Here is a 15,256-nt window from a genome sequence, read left to right on the forward strand (position 1 = left end):
CAAGAAAGTAATTAGATTGATTGATTTATGGCCAGAAAGGTAGAAAAAGATTGAAGAAAGTATAGATGGGTTATGTGAAAAAGATTATGCGTAAGAAGGGAGTATTGACATTGGTAGAGCCAGCAACAACATCTGTTGCACGAATTGACTAGCTCGACCGGTGCAATGGAAGAGAAAAATATCCTTTTTCTGTGCTTCCCCTTTACTTCGATTAAGACTGGTGGCAACGCACCTGATGCGGATGTCTATGGACAACGGTCACTTCACTATTTTGGCTAAAAAACTAGTGATGGGCGATAGTTATATAATGCCGAAAGAGATAAAAGATTGCGAGAATATTGACATAAAGTGTCATGAAGTACCATAAATAATTTTGTATCATCTTTAATGTTGTACTTAATAAACGGTTGTCATTGTGTCGGACCTTACGTGCATAATAAACAACCCTCAACATCGGTCTCGTAATAAAATGAATCGAACAAATAAGTACTATAACTTAGGTATTTTATTACTTTGCGAATTTCTTACAATTAACTTAAAAAAAAACATTAAATACATTTATTTTTTGTTTATCAACACCTTTTGGTTTAATGTTTTATTTCTTTATTGTTAACAATTTTATTTATATTGTAAATTAAAAATACTAATCGAAATTGTCGATTGCAAGTTCTATGAGAACAAAAATCGAAAATCAAAAAGATTTATAACCGACTAGCTATCGCCTGCGACTCCGACGGCGCGAAATAAAACGTAATAAGTAATCTATATGTTCTTCCAGACTATGTTCTACATTTGTGCCAAATTTCATCAAGATACGTTGAGCCGTTCCAGAGATACCTTCAAACATCCATCCATCTAAACATTCGCATTTATAATATTAGTAAGAGTAAGATTTTAATCAACCTATCTCTAGTGAATTGTCGAACTAATCATCCTTAGACACACTATAGTTATACTTTAATAAAAACTAGCTTTTACCCGCAACTCCGTCCGCGCGGAATAAAAAATAGAATACGGGGTAAAAATATGTCCGTTTCCTGGTTCTAAGCTACCTGCCCACCAATTTTCAGTCAAATCGATTAAGCCGTTCTTGAGTTATAAATAGTGTAACTAACACGACTTTCTTTTTATATATATAGATTACATACAAACGAACTGAGAACCTCCTTCTTTTTGAATGTTAAAAATAACTAATGTATATATTGACTAGATTTGATGGAATTTAGTAAAGTTAAAACAAATGTTAATTCAAATAAAATTTTCTTTTATTGATATTGAATTCTTAAAAGCATTACAACTTTGTCTCTTCTATTTTTGTAGTGGATCTGAAAATAAACGTATATTTCGTTAAATAGAAAAAGATAAATTAAAGCCATTTATAATAAATATATAGATATCTGACGCTTATTTATAATTTCGGTTAAGCACTTAACTTTCAATCTGCAGGTTTTGGATTCGAATTCCGCCATGTACCAATGTGTTTTTCGATTTAAATATGTACATTTATTCGACGTTCTTACGGTGAAGGAAAACATTGTGATGAAACCTGCACATATCTGAGAAGATATTCAATGATATGTGTGAAGTCAACCAACACGCACTTGGCCAGCGTGGTTGACTATGGCCTAGTCACCTCTAACTTAGGGTAGGCTCCGAACCCCTCAGTGGGGATGTATAGTGAGCTGATGATGAATGATTCATAACTTTGTTTGAGGATCTTGTTGTAATAAAAAACTTACTTAATAGTCGTTTTTTTAGTATAATTATTGCGGTTGTAACTTGACGCACAGATCAACCAAGTTTAGGAGTCAAATCTCTAACTTTGTTTGACTTTAAAGTATATTTATTCAATTGTTTTACCGTGAGTTCCTGAGATTAAATCTCTGTATAAAACATATCGTCATCCCTGTCATTATCTTTGACAAAACAGAGATAACAATATATTTTATACGGAGATATTGGTCATAGAAATCTCATCAGGTTAGTGATTTTAGTAAAATTATACTCACATTGTATGTTTTTTTAATTTGACAGTAAATGTGGTGGTACAGTTATCACTTGACATATGAATATACATCCACTGGAAAACAGACGATGATTTTTTCTCGCCTTCTGAAAAAATAAAGTAGTTTTTTTAAATTAATTAAAGGTTTACCGTTGTTTTCTGAGACCGAAATTCCCGTTTAAAGTGTGTTATATATATTTTCTCAAAGATTTTGGTTGATATGTTTTATACAGATATTTTGGTCTCAGAAACCTGCGGTAAATAGTTACGGTTAGTTGTCTTTCAATAATTATTAATTACGCAATAATTTAACTGAAGGATTCAACATTATGTGTAACTCTTTTCCGAAGTACATCACAATCTTTACTTGTCTAAAAATCTTTCCTAAATACTACGACAGAACCAAAATCACAATTATAGAAAAATAATCTTTTAAAAACAATTTAACTTTAGGTTTAAATCACGAATCTTTACGTATTTTTAGGTTTTAAAGTAAATTTATATAAAAGGCAATTAATTCTATTACAGTCAAGTTATTAAACAGTCATTCAAAAGCGTGTACTTACGGCACTAAGTAATCCATTGTAGGTCTGAAAGTTTATAATAAAATAAATAAACTAGGCTTTAATTTGACAGATGAAGCATATCTCCTTGCGTTCGGAGGAAAAAAAAAACTTAATATGGGATATGAAAAATAGATAGTAACCGATTCACAAACATACTTAATATGCATATAAAATGTCATAAAAATCTGTCAAGACGTTTCCGAGGAGTATGGTAACTAACATTGTGACATTTTTTATGTCTATATATCTATATATATAAAAGAAAGTCGTGTTAGTTACACTATTTATAACTCAAGAACGGCTGAATCGATTTGACTGAAAATTGGTGGGCAGGTAGCTTAGAACCAGGAATAGGACATAGGATAATTTTTACCCCGTTTTCTTTTTTTTTTTATTCTGCGCGGACGGAGTCGCGGGAAAAAGCTAGTTTTATATATAAGATATATTTATACTTATTAATAAAATTGGAGTGACTGTACGTTACATCGAATTAAAATATATGTATATTTCGCAAGGAAAAATCACATTTTAAAATTTTTGTCTGTCTGATTGTATGTTTGTCCGCAAGGCCGTGTTCTGGTTAATCTCTGGAACGGTTGGATCGATTTTGACGGCACTTTGACTTTTTATTTTAATTCTGGGCTGATGAAGTCGCGGGCAACCGCTAGTAATAAAATTAGTAGTGTAAGGAAAATAAGGCGCTCTTAGTTGTATTGTATTTTAAAGGTCTTAGATGTCATCAACAGTTAAATTGAATTAAAAACTTACACTAAGATGATTTCCCTGAAAAACATTCATTATTTAACTACTTAACTTTAATAGTATTAACTAAAATATATTTATTATTAATAATTTAATTTGCATTGGTTTAAAATAAATAAAAAAAACAATTTTCGCTTTAATAGTATTTTTTACTTACGTCATCCAAATCGTCATTTAAATCTGAATGGTCGGATGATGATAAATGCGGAGGCCACAATACCTGGTAAATGTTGAAAAAAAGTTAAATAAAAAGTTAATAAAAAAGGTACATAACTTAAGCGAATTGTCTAAAATGCCTATCGATCATTTCGCTAAATTATCGAAGTCACAGAGGACACACAAACACAAATAAAAGGGGACATTTATAAAAACTATATTTTCCCCGCCAAATCGCAAAATGTTTTATCTGTCTGTCTGTATGCTTGTCTGTAAGGCCGCGTTTGTTCCGGGTAAATCGATTTTGACTGCACTCTGACGGGAAGATACTTGATGCACGCGGTAATTTATTTTAATTCTGCGCTCATGAAACCGCGGGCAACCGCTAGTAATTAATAAAATTACTAGTCTAAGGAAAACAAGGCGCTCTTAGTTGTATTTTAAAGGTCATAGATGTCACCAACAGTTAAATGCTTTCAAGTGTTATATTGTCTAAAAATTTTTTTATAATTGTAAAAACTTACATTGAGATGATGCTGAAAAACATTTTTTTATTAAAATATTTTACTTTAAAAGCTTTAACTTTTTTTTTAATATCACTCATTTTATTTGCATTTGTTTTAATAAAAAAAACAACCTTCGTTATGTTTTAATCATAATTTTAACTTACGTCATCCAAATCATCACCTAAATCGGAAAGGTCCGATGATGATGAATGCGGAGGCCACAATAGCTGTTAAATGGTAAAAAAAGCTATATGAAAAGTTACATAACAAAAGAGAATTGTCTAAAATGTCTATGATGGATCACTTCGCTAAATAAATGAAGTCACAGAAGATATGGACACAAATAAAGAAGGGAACGTATAGAAGTACGATATTTTATACACGTCTCCCCTCCCGCCAAATCCAATTTCTCTACCCATCTTTCCCTATAAGTAAATAATGGGAGAGGCTAAGACTAGACTTTAGACTTGGACCTTCGGTACACATACTCATCAGGAATGGAATTACTTCAAAATATTGACATTAGAGCAGTTGTCACTGCGGATTGTACTCTAAAACTGTTTAAAAGAAAAGTTTTATATACTTACTTGGGGCGCACGTTTTTCCCGAAGCAATCGACCTTCTGGAGGGTCTTCGTCTTGGAGCTGAAGATCAATTTTAACAAAGTAAAGAAAAAGAAGAAGCGCTCATTTGTCCACTAGATTCTATTATAAATTAGTGAACCGATATTAAAGTTTCATAATCTACCTAATCGTGGGAGAAGGACTCGTAGCCTAACCAAAGTTAGGCCGACCATAGTCAACCACGCTGGCCCAGTTGATATGTGAAATATCTTAGATATGTGCAGGTTGCATCACGATGTTTTCCTCTATCGCGAGAAGAAATTCTAAGATCTGTGTGAAGTCAACCAACCCGCACTGGGTTAGCGTGGTTGACTATGGCCTAGTCACCACTAACTTGGGGCAGACTCCGAGCCCATCAGTGGGGACGTATAGTGAGCTGATGATGATGATTATACTTAACCAACTTCGCCATAATAGCTCCTTATAATATTTAAATATTAGAAAATATTATATTTACCGCTTTTCCATGAATCAGAGGGAGCAAAGTACACAATAGTATTAGTAGCTTCATTATAAAGTTGTACACTGATAAATTCTAACTCGGGCCAATTGTTTATATTGAAATCTCTTAGAAAACAATTTTACGCTTCAATAAAATTCTGAACTTTGTTATTAGGGTCAATTACTTGTATTTCAACGATTTTATGCTATTAATAAGAACGTTATCGTAAAAAGTAATAAAATATTGTAATATTGTTAGTAAAATATTGTAAATAGTACGTGAAATTTATATTTAATAGTAAAACTAGTTGTTGCACGCGTCTCCTTCCGCGCGGAATTCAAAAAAATACATAATTACTAGCCTATGTGTACTTCCAGACTATTTTCTATTCTATAGGTATTTCTAAGTATTTAGTAAATACCTTTCGCCGTTCTGGAGATACCTTCAAACAAATATCCATCCATACATTCATAGTTTACATGCATCGCATTTATAATATTAGTAAGATTTTAAATTCAAAGAATTAAATACGCTTATCACTGAAGATCAAATATCGATCTGCAAACTGTTAGGATAAGAGCTGTGAGCTGTGTTGCTATAAGTTCAACCTTATTTAATTTGGAGCGTAAAATTATATTTCACCGAAATGGGTAGGAAATTAACGTCCTCAACTGTATTTAAAGGATGTTAAAAATATCAATAGCACATTAAAATGGTCAGAGAAGAGTATAAATTAGGAATGAATATGTTCTATTCATTTACATTCCCTGTACAATTCCACATCTCTATTTACATAAAGGGATGTCGAAGAAGAGGAAGTGGGTCAAATATGAGTTACTAAATCTGATTCTAATTAACAGAACAAGTTAAATGAAACAGTTTAATACAAAAAATAGTTAAGGTTATTAAATAAAAAGAAATCGTTTCAAGTATCAACTTTATTATTAATAATAGCTGAAATATAAAACATTCGAATTAATGTATTTCTTTGCCAGAAATATATATTTAATAGAGGTCGCTCGAAACTTCGTCCGCGTGAAATTAAAAAAAAAACTTAATTAGTAGCTTATGTTCAGCCAGACCCATGAAGCCGTTCTGCAGATACCTTCTAACAAACATCCATCGATTCATCCAAACTTTCGCATTTATAATATTAGTAAGATTAAAATTTTTCTTACTGTTTAAACCTTTTAAACCAAAGATTAAAAAAACCTTTATAAGCGAAAGTTATAGTTCGATACCGACGGATGAGAAAGCGAGAAACTCGGTCTAGACAGAAACCTCTATAAGGCAGAAAAATGTCGCTGTTGCTTGGGCTCTCACTTATTATGGTTCGGCTTTAAACAGTTTTCGGACTTTTACCGCAACTAGTTTTCAATTTTTATGTTTTACCAGAATTCATGCTTTTACAGTGACATATATTGTCTTGTACTGAATATTGTCATCTATATATATTAATAAAACTTAAGTGTCTGTATGTAATTTTCGGTCATTTTTTAAAGTTTTGCTGTGCAAGGCCGCGTTTGTTCTGGGTAATTTTGGGACCGATTTTGACGGGAAGATAGTTAATGCACGCGTAAGTATTAATTTATTGCAGTGACGAAGTCTCTGGTGATCGCTAGTCAGAAATAAAGATGTCTAACAAATAACAGATTAATCAATGGGAAGTAGTGGGTATCGATGGGTTCTACGTATAAGGGCCAAAGTAAAAGTTACCTCTTAATTTAGTTAACAACATGCACTAAACAAAATAGACATTTAGAAGTGTACATGTTATTTTTTTACTGAAGTAAAATGGCTTATGCAGCCTATTTTCCTATATGGATGAAATTTTGAGACCCTCTCCTGTAAAGTTGTCAATTCGCACAATGGCCGGCATAATGAAAAGATTTAAGAAAAGTAAATGGCACAAGTTATAAGAAGTGGTTAACAAATCACACGGAGTGTTTACTTAACATCAACTTAGGTTTTTGTCCTTGATATTTAGTAGGAGCAATAGTTGGTTTATAAAAAAATTTTTTCATGAGGAATAAGTTTTTTTTTTTTTTTTTTTATAAGAGAAGGGGGCAAACGAGCAGCGGGAACACCAAGGTGTTCATCGACGCCCATGGACATCTGCAATACCAGAGGAATCGCAAATGCGTTGCCGGCCTTTGAGAAGATGATACGCTCGCTTCTTGAAGGACCCTAAGTCGTAGCGGTTTGGAAATACCGCCGAGGACAGACTATTCCACAACGCGGCGGTACGCGGTAGAAAGCTACGCGAAAACCGCACGGTTGTGGATTGCCAGCCATCGAGGTGGTGTGGATGGAACTTGGCGGTCTGTCGGGTCGTCCGATGACGGAACTCGGCGGCAGGAATTGTTCCAAACAACTCTTCTGAGCACTCCCCGTGGTAAATACGGTAGAAAATGCAGAGGGAACTAACGTCCCTCCGCAACGCCAGAGTGTCGAGCCGATCAGTAAGAACTCGGTCGTTGACGATTCGAACCGCTCTCCGTTGTATGCGGTCAAATGGAAGAAGCTGGTACTGGGGTGCTCCCGCCCAGAGATGCGAGCAGTATTCCATGTGGGGCCGAACTTGCGCCTTATAGAGCTGAAGGCGATGGCCCGGTAGGAAATACTGCTTCGCTCTACCGAGCACACCCAGTTTTTTGGAGGCCAGCTTGGCCTTGTCTTCCAAATGACCGCGAAACTGAACGTCGTTCGATATGTCAACGCCGAGAATACTGATACTGGCTGAGGCAACCAGGGGAGTGCCCACGAAACGAAGATCCACGACAAAGGGTTGTTTTTTAGCGGTAATGGCGCATACTTGTGTCTTTTTGGGATTGAAATCAACGAGATTTCGTCGACCCCAATCCGAAACTTCACCCAGTAGGGTCTCCAGTTCAGACACAAGTTTGGTCCGGTTCTCGTCGGCAGTAGCCCGAGAAACGTTAGCGCGGGCCGTGTTATATTATTATATAAATAAAAAATATATATTTATTTTTACTTACTCATTAGGCTAAAAAAGTAATAAAACTGTTTCTTAAGATTTAAAAAAATATAATACGAAAAAAGGAATATATAAATTATATTTATGTATTATGTTATGTGGAGGGATGATAATCATATAAACAAAAAAGTAATGACATTGAATGTGGATGGCTATAAAGGTAGAGGAAGACCAAAGAAAGTATATGTATGGATTGTGTGAAAGAGGATATGTGTAAGAAGGGGGTAAATTCAGATATGACGGCTGATAGAGATTTATGGAGGAGTAGTACATACTGTGCTGACCCTCAATAGGGATAAGGGCAGGTTGGTGATGATGTATGTATAAAATTATTTCAACTAAAGTAAACAATACTTACGTAAAATCTTACTTTTATCTGTTGAGAAATAAACAATTTTAGTAAAGAAAATTATGGATTCATCAATCTTACCAATATTATATTACTTTAAGTTTATAAATGTGAAATATTAGAAGAATGGACAGAAGATGGGTGAATCTTGAAAACGGTTAAACGGATAAACTTAATTGAAGTTCGGCACAGAGATAGATTTCTGCCTGGAATAGGGTACCCAGTTGGGTAAGTTTTTTTTAAAAATTCGATACAGAGTAGTCATGGACATCCGAAACACTAGAGGAACTGCAGATGCGTTTCCGGACTTTTAGAGGAGTACGCTCTCTTGCAGAAACCCAGTATTTCGCTTAAGTTTACGCTAAGAAGGTAAAATCCATGAAATGGGTTTAAGCTCTCATGTTTGTTATTATGTTCTAAGAAAATTAGGCGAGCTGATGAACTCATTTGACACAGTTAATGGAGTGAAGAAGTGTATGAATTAATTTAAAAAAAATCTTTATGTATTACGAACTATCAATATGCGACAGGAGTAATTCTAAACAGGCAACAGTACACAGTACAGTAAGTACGTACTACTTCATCAGATTCTGTTTCTGGTGATTCTGGTAGTTTTGGTATTGTTGGTCTTGGTGGTTTTGGTTTTGTTGGTTTTGGTGGTTTTGGTGGTTTTATTCGTCTCATTTTCTTTTTTTTTAAAGAATTGGTTTTGATATTTCCTGCGTAACTTTCACCTTTGTCCTGCCGCAAATCTGGTTCTATTTGCATTTTGATATTCTGTAGAAACAAAAAAATCAGACTCAATTGTTTTCAGTTTGGACTTAACTTATTAACAGTCTGAATAATTTGCAATAGTTAACATGAAATTCATAAGAATTTTATAATGTTTTCAGAATTATTGTTTTATCATTACGCTTGTTTGTGAATTGTACTTAAGTCAGCTATTGAAACATTAGTTTACAACATTAACTTTATATTAGTTTTAGTCTTGCTTTTTTACCAAGTATTTTTAAATAAATTACTTTAGTAAAAGATATCATATCAATGAATTAGCTACTATAGCTGGAATTAAATAAGTACAGTTGCCGTCGTTCGCGGTGTTCCAGTTACAGAAAAATATTAATAATAATTTAATTACCCTCTTCCTGAAGTTTTCCTTCAAACATAATTGTTTACTCGTTCCCTTAACACATTCCGTATCTTTTTTTGGTGGCTGAAAACATTTGTCATTTCAAAATTATTTTGTTAATAGTAGAAGTAAAATATTTGTTTGTTTGTTGTAATTTTTTTTTTGTATTCACTTGAAAATTAATTCACAAATAATCTATCATTATTATAAATATGATCTAGTGTTGTTTGTGATTTATATTTTATCAGTCAAAACAATATTATACCGAAGTCGAATTAAAACTAAAAGACTAAATGACTAACTAGCTAGGGTAACGCTAACCCGAAGTGGGCCTTGGCATCCGACACCAAAAGTCTCCACTTTCTCCGATCCCGCGTCGTTCCGACCCAGTCTCGGACCTGCAGGTCCCGAAGATCCCTATCTACCTCATCCATCCAGCAATACCTGGACCGGCCAACTGGACGTCGATCACTCGGTCGTCCCATGTATGCGCGTTTAACACCACGAACATCATCCATTCTTTCTAAGTGGCCGAGCCAGCGGAGTCGTTCCGCTTTTATCTCGCCAATGATATTGGGCTCGGTTACCAGTTTTTCGATCTCAGTATTTATTAAATTAAAAAAAAAAATTAGGGCCAGTGCAAAAAGAGGATGGAACGTGGCGCATAAGGAAAGACTAAATAATTAAGTTATTAGATCCATCTCAGTAAAAGTCAATAAAATAATGTTAAAATATTAGTAAAAAGATTTTATAAACCTGATACATATTTCAACACAATTATTTATTAGATTTTTAGGGCATAAATATTATCTGGAATCTTCAGAACATCCTAAAAATATTTCATAAAACAGTCAGCATACTACTAAGTTTCAGAATGCATAACGGACAAACTGACATTGCCTATTATTTATATGTAGACGTTTATACTATTATTTATTGTAGATTTTTAACTTTTAAAAATTAGTAATTGTAAAAAAAAACTTACTTCTAAAAGCAAAGCTGAAGTGCAAATGAAACCAAATATTAGCAATAAAATGTTCATAGTTGATTCTGAAAATAAAAGGGTCACATTTTTTATTCCTTAACTGTATTGATTAACTTTCACTAAAAGACGGGCATCCCTATTGAGGGTCGGCACAATATGTACAACTCCTCCATACATCTATATCAGCCGTCATATCTGAATTCAATCCCTTCTTACGCATATTATCTTTCACATAATCCATGCATGCTTTCTTTGGTCTTCCTCTATCTTTATAGCCTACATTAAATCTTATTACTTTAAAGACGGGTAAAAAATAAATGAAATTAAGTTACCAAAAATACTATCAAACTATTTAAATACTAACTTTAAATTTTCTCCACGTCGAATACTTTCAGGTAATTATTTAAGTATGAAATACGTAAAATATACTTCCAATACAACGACAAATGCGAAACAAATTAATTTGGTTTTCTAATTATTAATTAGCTTTGACTTTGTTTTAATTTACGATATCAATATCATACTTAGTTTATTAATTGGATAAATGTAGTTAAATAAAAATAGTGTTTATTGAAGTTAACTTAATAGACATGTTTAATGTATTTTAAATTAAATTAAACCTCGTGTGAAGCAAAACGTTTCGCAGTATTTAATCGTTTAATTTAAATAATACTAGCTTTTACCCGCGACTGCGTCCGCGCGGAATAAAAAAAATGCACACAAGATAAAAAAGTTCCTATGTCCGTCTCCTAGTTCTAAGCTACCATCCCATCAATTTTCAGCTAAATCAGTTCAACCTATCTTGAGTTATAAATAGTGTAACTATGTATATATATTTAAATAAAAATTCTCGAATCACAATGTTAGTTACGTATTTACGGCTTGACAGATTTTTCTGACATTTTATATGCATATTCAGTAGGAGAATCGGTTACTATCTATTTTTCATACCCATATTAACTTTTTTTTTAACATGCTCTCGGTCGGAGTTGCGGGCTACAGTTAGTAACATATAAAAATCTCTACGTACTTTTTTACGAGAAACTTGCACCGTTTCTGAGTAATTACGGTTTACATAGGTACAAAAGTCGTAGATTTTAATGGTCAGCGATCGCAACTTCATTCACGTGAATAATAATTTTTAGATAACCAGAAATAGGAAAGTCCCGTTCTTTGTATTGCAATTTGTTTTTATAAATTGTCAAGTATTTCTGCTTAAGGGATAACATCTTTCCATTAACCCTCACTAAGACCTTTAGGAGATGAGTTTCGAAGATTTACTTTAATTAAAAATAACGTTGATTTTATTAGCCGATTTCAAAAAGATGGAGGTTGTCAATTCGACTGTTTTTTTTAATTATTTATGTAATTTTTATTATTGTCAATGTCAATTGATATCACTAGAAAATATCTCGATTTTATAAACTTGTGTGAGGTTTTAAAATATATTGAAAACATCAAATAAAGCATCAAATTTTATTTATAAGAAAAGCTGAAATAAAAGACATTTTATTTAAAAATTAAGTTGAATATAGTGTTGGCTACTAAAAAATAAATATTTGAAATCATGTTAAGTGTTTACTTAACATCAACTTAGTTCATTACTTAACAATATTAAGTAGTAGCTTATACTTAGTCATACTATCATACTAATATTTTATTTTTTGTTATAAGAGAAGGGGCAAACTAGCGGCGGGAACACTGACAACCATGGACATCCGCAACACCAGAGGAACTGCAGATGAGTTGCCTACCTTAAGGAAATGGTATGAAATGCTATACTAATATTATAAATGCGAAAATTTAGATGGATGGATGTTTGTTCGAAGGTATCTCCAGGGTGAATCAATGGATCTCGATGAAAATTGGCATAGATATAAAACAGAGCCAGTAAGAACATATAGGCTACTAATTAAGTTTTTTTATTTCCGCCCGGACGGAGTCGCTGGTGATAACTATAGTAAATAAGTGATATTGTTGTATAAAAGAACATAAATAAATCTATGATTACTTACGAATCGCTCTAAGTCTAAATTAAACAAAAGATTTTCGACATTAAGCAATTATTAAAAAAAAGTAACCGCAGTAAAAGGCACTGTTGGTATAAAATTAATTGAAAATAGTTGTCACTACAATTACGAGTATCAAGGAATATAAGCTTGCATATACATACCAAAAAGTCAATCTGTTGAAAAATAACGGATTTTTGTGAAAAAGGCAGACAATTTTTTCATAGTAAAGTAAGTTATGTTTTTTATGGGAGAATAGGTCAAAAGAGCGTGCGTCAACTAATTTTAATAGATCCGAAGTCCATGAACATACACAACACTAGAGGAATTGCCCGCCTTTTACCTGAGAAGTGCACTATTCCCTTAAAGAACAAGAACCGGAAAAGCGCGTATTTTGCCTTCCATAAAGTACGTATAGTATTTTTTAAATATCTTGGTGGTTGAACATGAACTGCGCGGTGCGCAGTATCTTCTTCCCGCAACCCTTGACGCCCTGCTAAATCTAACACGAAGTACAGACCCGTTAAGATATTTTTCAAAGATATTATAAATACTAGGACGATATCTAATAAAAGAAAACGATTCACCCCCCTCAATACTAATTATAAATCTATATGTAATAAAGTAGTAAATGTAAGTGAACGTACTAATATTAGAGAACCTCTCAAAATAAGTGCAGGTAAGAATAATTTCTTTTTTTTATGAACATTGATCTTGCTTTTTTCTTTATTATTTCCACCGTTGTTTTGTCTTACGCCTGGTTCAACTTGAATTTTGAAATTCTGTATAAACAAAAATATCGGAGTCACAATTTTTCCTCAATCGTTGGAACGATAACCCACAGTAGAAAATAATTGTGTACGTAATAATTATTCGACGAATTCTATATAGATTTAAGTATTCTTTTTTTAACTTTAAGCTTGACATAGAAATATATTTCAAGATTATTATTTTTTATATATTCCTAAAAAAATCTCGTAAAGGACATGGAAATTGACAGCAATGTATTAACTACTGTAACTATTTTTAATTGTAAAGCAGTCTGCAGTCTAAGTTAAGTCTAAGCAGTCTAAGTTAGTACAGTCGCCGTCATTCGCGGTGGTCTAACAAAAATAATCGTTTGGACGTTCTTTACGCCTTATAAAGGTCGATAATTGTTGTAACAATAGCGTATTTTATATTAAACAATATTCTAAAACGTCAATAGTGTTGTAATATTTTATTTGCAAGAAGAGAATCCCTCTCGAGTTAATGTTAGTAGCGAGATGCAAGGCCATTGTTCTGTAACAGGATCACCACATATAAAGGCGACTGTACGTCACGTCTTTACGAATATAATAAATAATAGTCGTATTTCTTTAGATAAGTACCTTTTTTCTCGTGTTATCAATCAAACAAGATCCTTTGCCAATCCCCTTAACACATTCCGTACTATTTCTTGGTGGCTGAAAACATTAATACGAAACGATTTCAGAGCATAAAATTGTCTGTCCAATGGTTTAAGATCGCATTGGGGATAAACATACGAACATTGTATGAACATTGACTTTAACTTACTTCTACAGGAAAAGCTGAGACGTAAATAAGTCCAAAAAGTAAAAATAAAGTGTACATGGTGTTTGATTCTGAAAATATTTTTTTTTTTTATTCTTTGATGGTATTCATTAATAACTGGCTGAAAAACGAACAAAAAAATAAACTTAGCAACAAAATACTACGTACAATTTTCTCTACACTTTCAAGTAGTACAAGTGAGTAAAAGAAATGAAAAAACGCAAAAAAAAATACAAAAAAAGCGTAGCAAATTTTTTGTGTTTTTAATTAATTTTCCGTGTTTTTAATTTCGACATTAATTAAATACAAATGTTTATTAATTGAACAAATGTAGTTAGAAATTAGGATTATTTTTTATTTTAACAACGTAAAAATAACACTGAAAGGTACATAAATATTATTAAAAAATTTAAAGTTATTGATGTTTTACTAAATCAAAATAAATCAAATAATAAAAAATGTTGAGGTGCTCTATCCCCACAAAGCTTTGGTCCGTCTCTTAGAAACATCCTGTCTAATAGTCCTTAAAAACTGAAAGAGTGTGTGGTCTAGTACTTTTTTATATAAATATAAATAATATAAAATATCGTAAATATCTATATAAAAGAGATATGTCTGTTTTTTCAACATAAAGGGAGAAATTACGTTTTTTCGTACGTCTGTTTCTGCATGAAAACCCATGCTTCTAAGGAATTATAAAATGAAAAGTAGCTCTTGTGTGAATATCTCTGTGGTTTCATTTTTATCTGTCTTTATTTAGAGTTTAAGAAATATAACACTGTATGTTTCGGATTTAATATATTCTGTTTATCTCCAACATTCATGACCAGTTAACTAAGGCGTTGTCAAACTTAACTTGCCTAGACTCCGAACCCGGAGAGTGGGAACATGTATGAACTAACCACATTCTTTTTTTACATGATTGGAACAGGTTTTGTTTTTGTGCCATTATAAGCTCACTATACGTCCCCACTGAGGGGCTCGGAGCATACCCAAGTTAGAGGTGACTAGGCCATAGTCAACCACGCTGGCCAAGTGGGGGTTGATTGACTTCACACATATCATTGAATTTCTTCTCAGATATGTGCAGGTTGCATCACGGTGTTTTCCTTCACCGTAAGAAATTTCTTTTAAGAATTTTTCTTCGTTTTGTTTTTGTATATACGTAAGTA

General features: G+C 32.8%; 3 long non-coding RNA genes across 3 annotated transcripts; all 3 read right to left on the reverse strand.

The window, feature by feature from the left end:
* Nucleotides 1–1,247: 1,247 nt before the first annotated feature.
* LOC106708108 lies at nt 1,248–4,174 on the reverse strand. The gene is made up of 7 exons (XR_006756521.1): nt 4,160–4,174; nt 4,014–4,025; nt 3,491–3,553; nt 3,340–3,354; nt 2,572–2,595; nt 2,010–2,112; nt 1,248–1,325 (listed from the first exon to the last, which is right to left on the reverse strand). It is a non-coding gene; the product is annotated as an uncharacterized LOC106708108 (long non-coding RNA).
* LOC123720936 lies at nt 4,173–5,140 on the reverse strand. Its single transcript, XR_006756522.1, has 3 exons — nt 5,076–5,140; nt 4,583–4,639; nt 4,173–4,222 (listed from the first exon to the last, which is right to left on the reverse strand). It is a non-coding gene; the product is annotated as an uncharacterized LOC123720936 (long non-coding RNA).
* Nucleotides 5,141–9,105: 3,965 nt separating this feature from the next.
* LOC106708112 lies at nt 9,106–10,913 on the reverse strand. The gene is made up of 4 exons (XR_001356879.2): nt 10,886–10,913; nt 10,522–10,586; nt 9,546–9,620; nt 9,106–9,184 (listed from the first exon to the last, which is right to left on the reverse strand). It is a non-coding gene; the product is annotated as an uncharacterized LOC106708112 (long non-coding RNA).
* Nucleotides 10,914–15,256: the final 4,343 nt, after the last annotated feature.

Source organism: Papilio machaon, chromosome 27 (genome assembly GCF_912999745.1).
Source record: "Papilio machaon chromosome 27, ilPapMach1.1, whole genome shotgun sequence".
NCBI lineage: Eukaryota > Metazoa > Arthropoda > Insecta > Lepidoptera > Papilionidae > Papilio > Papilio machaon.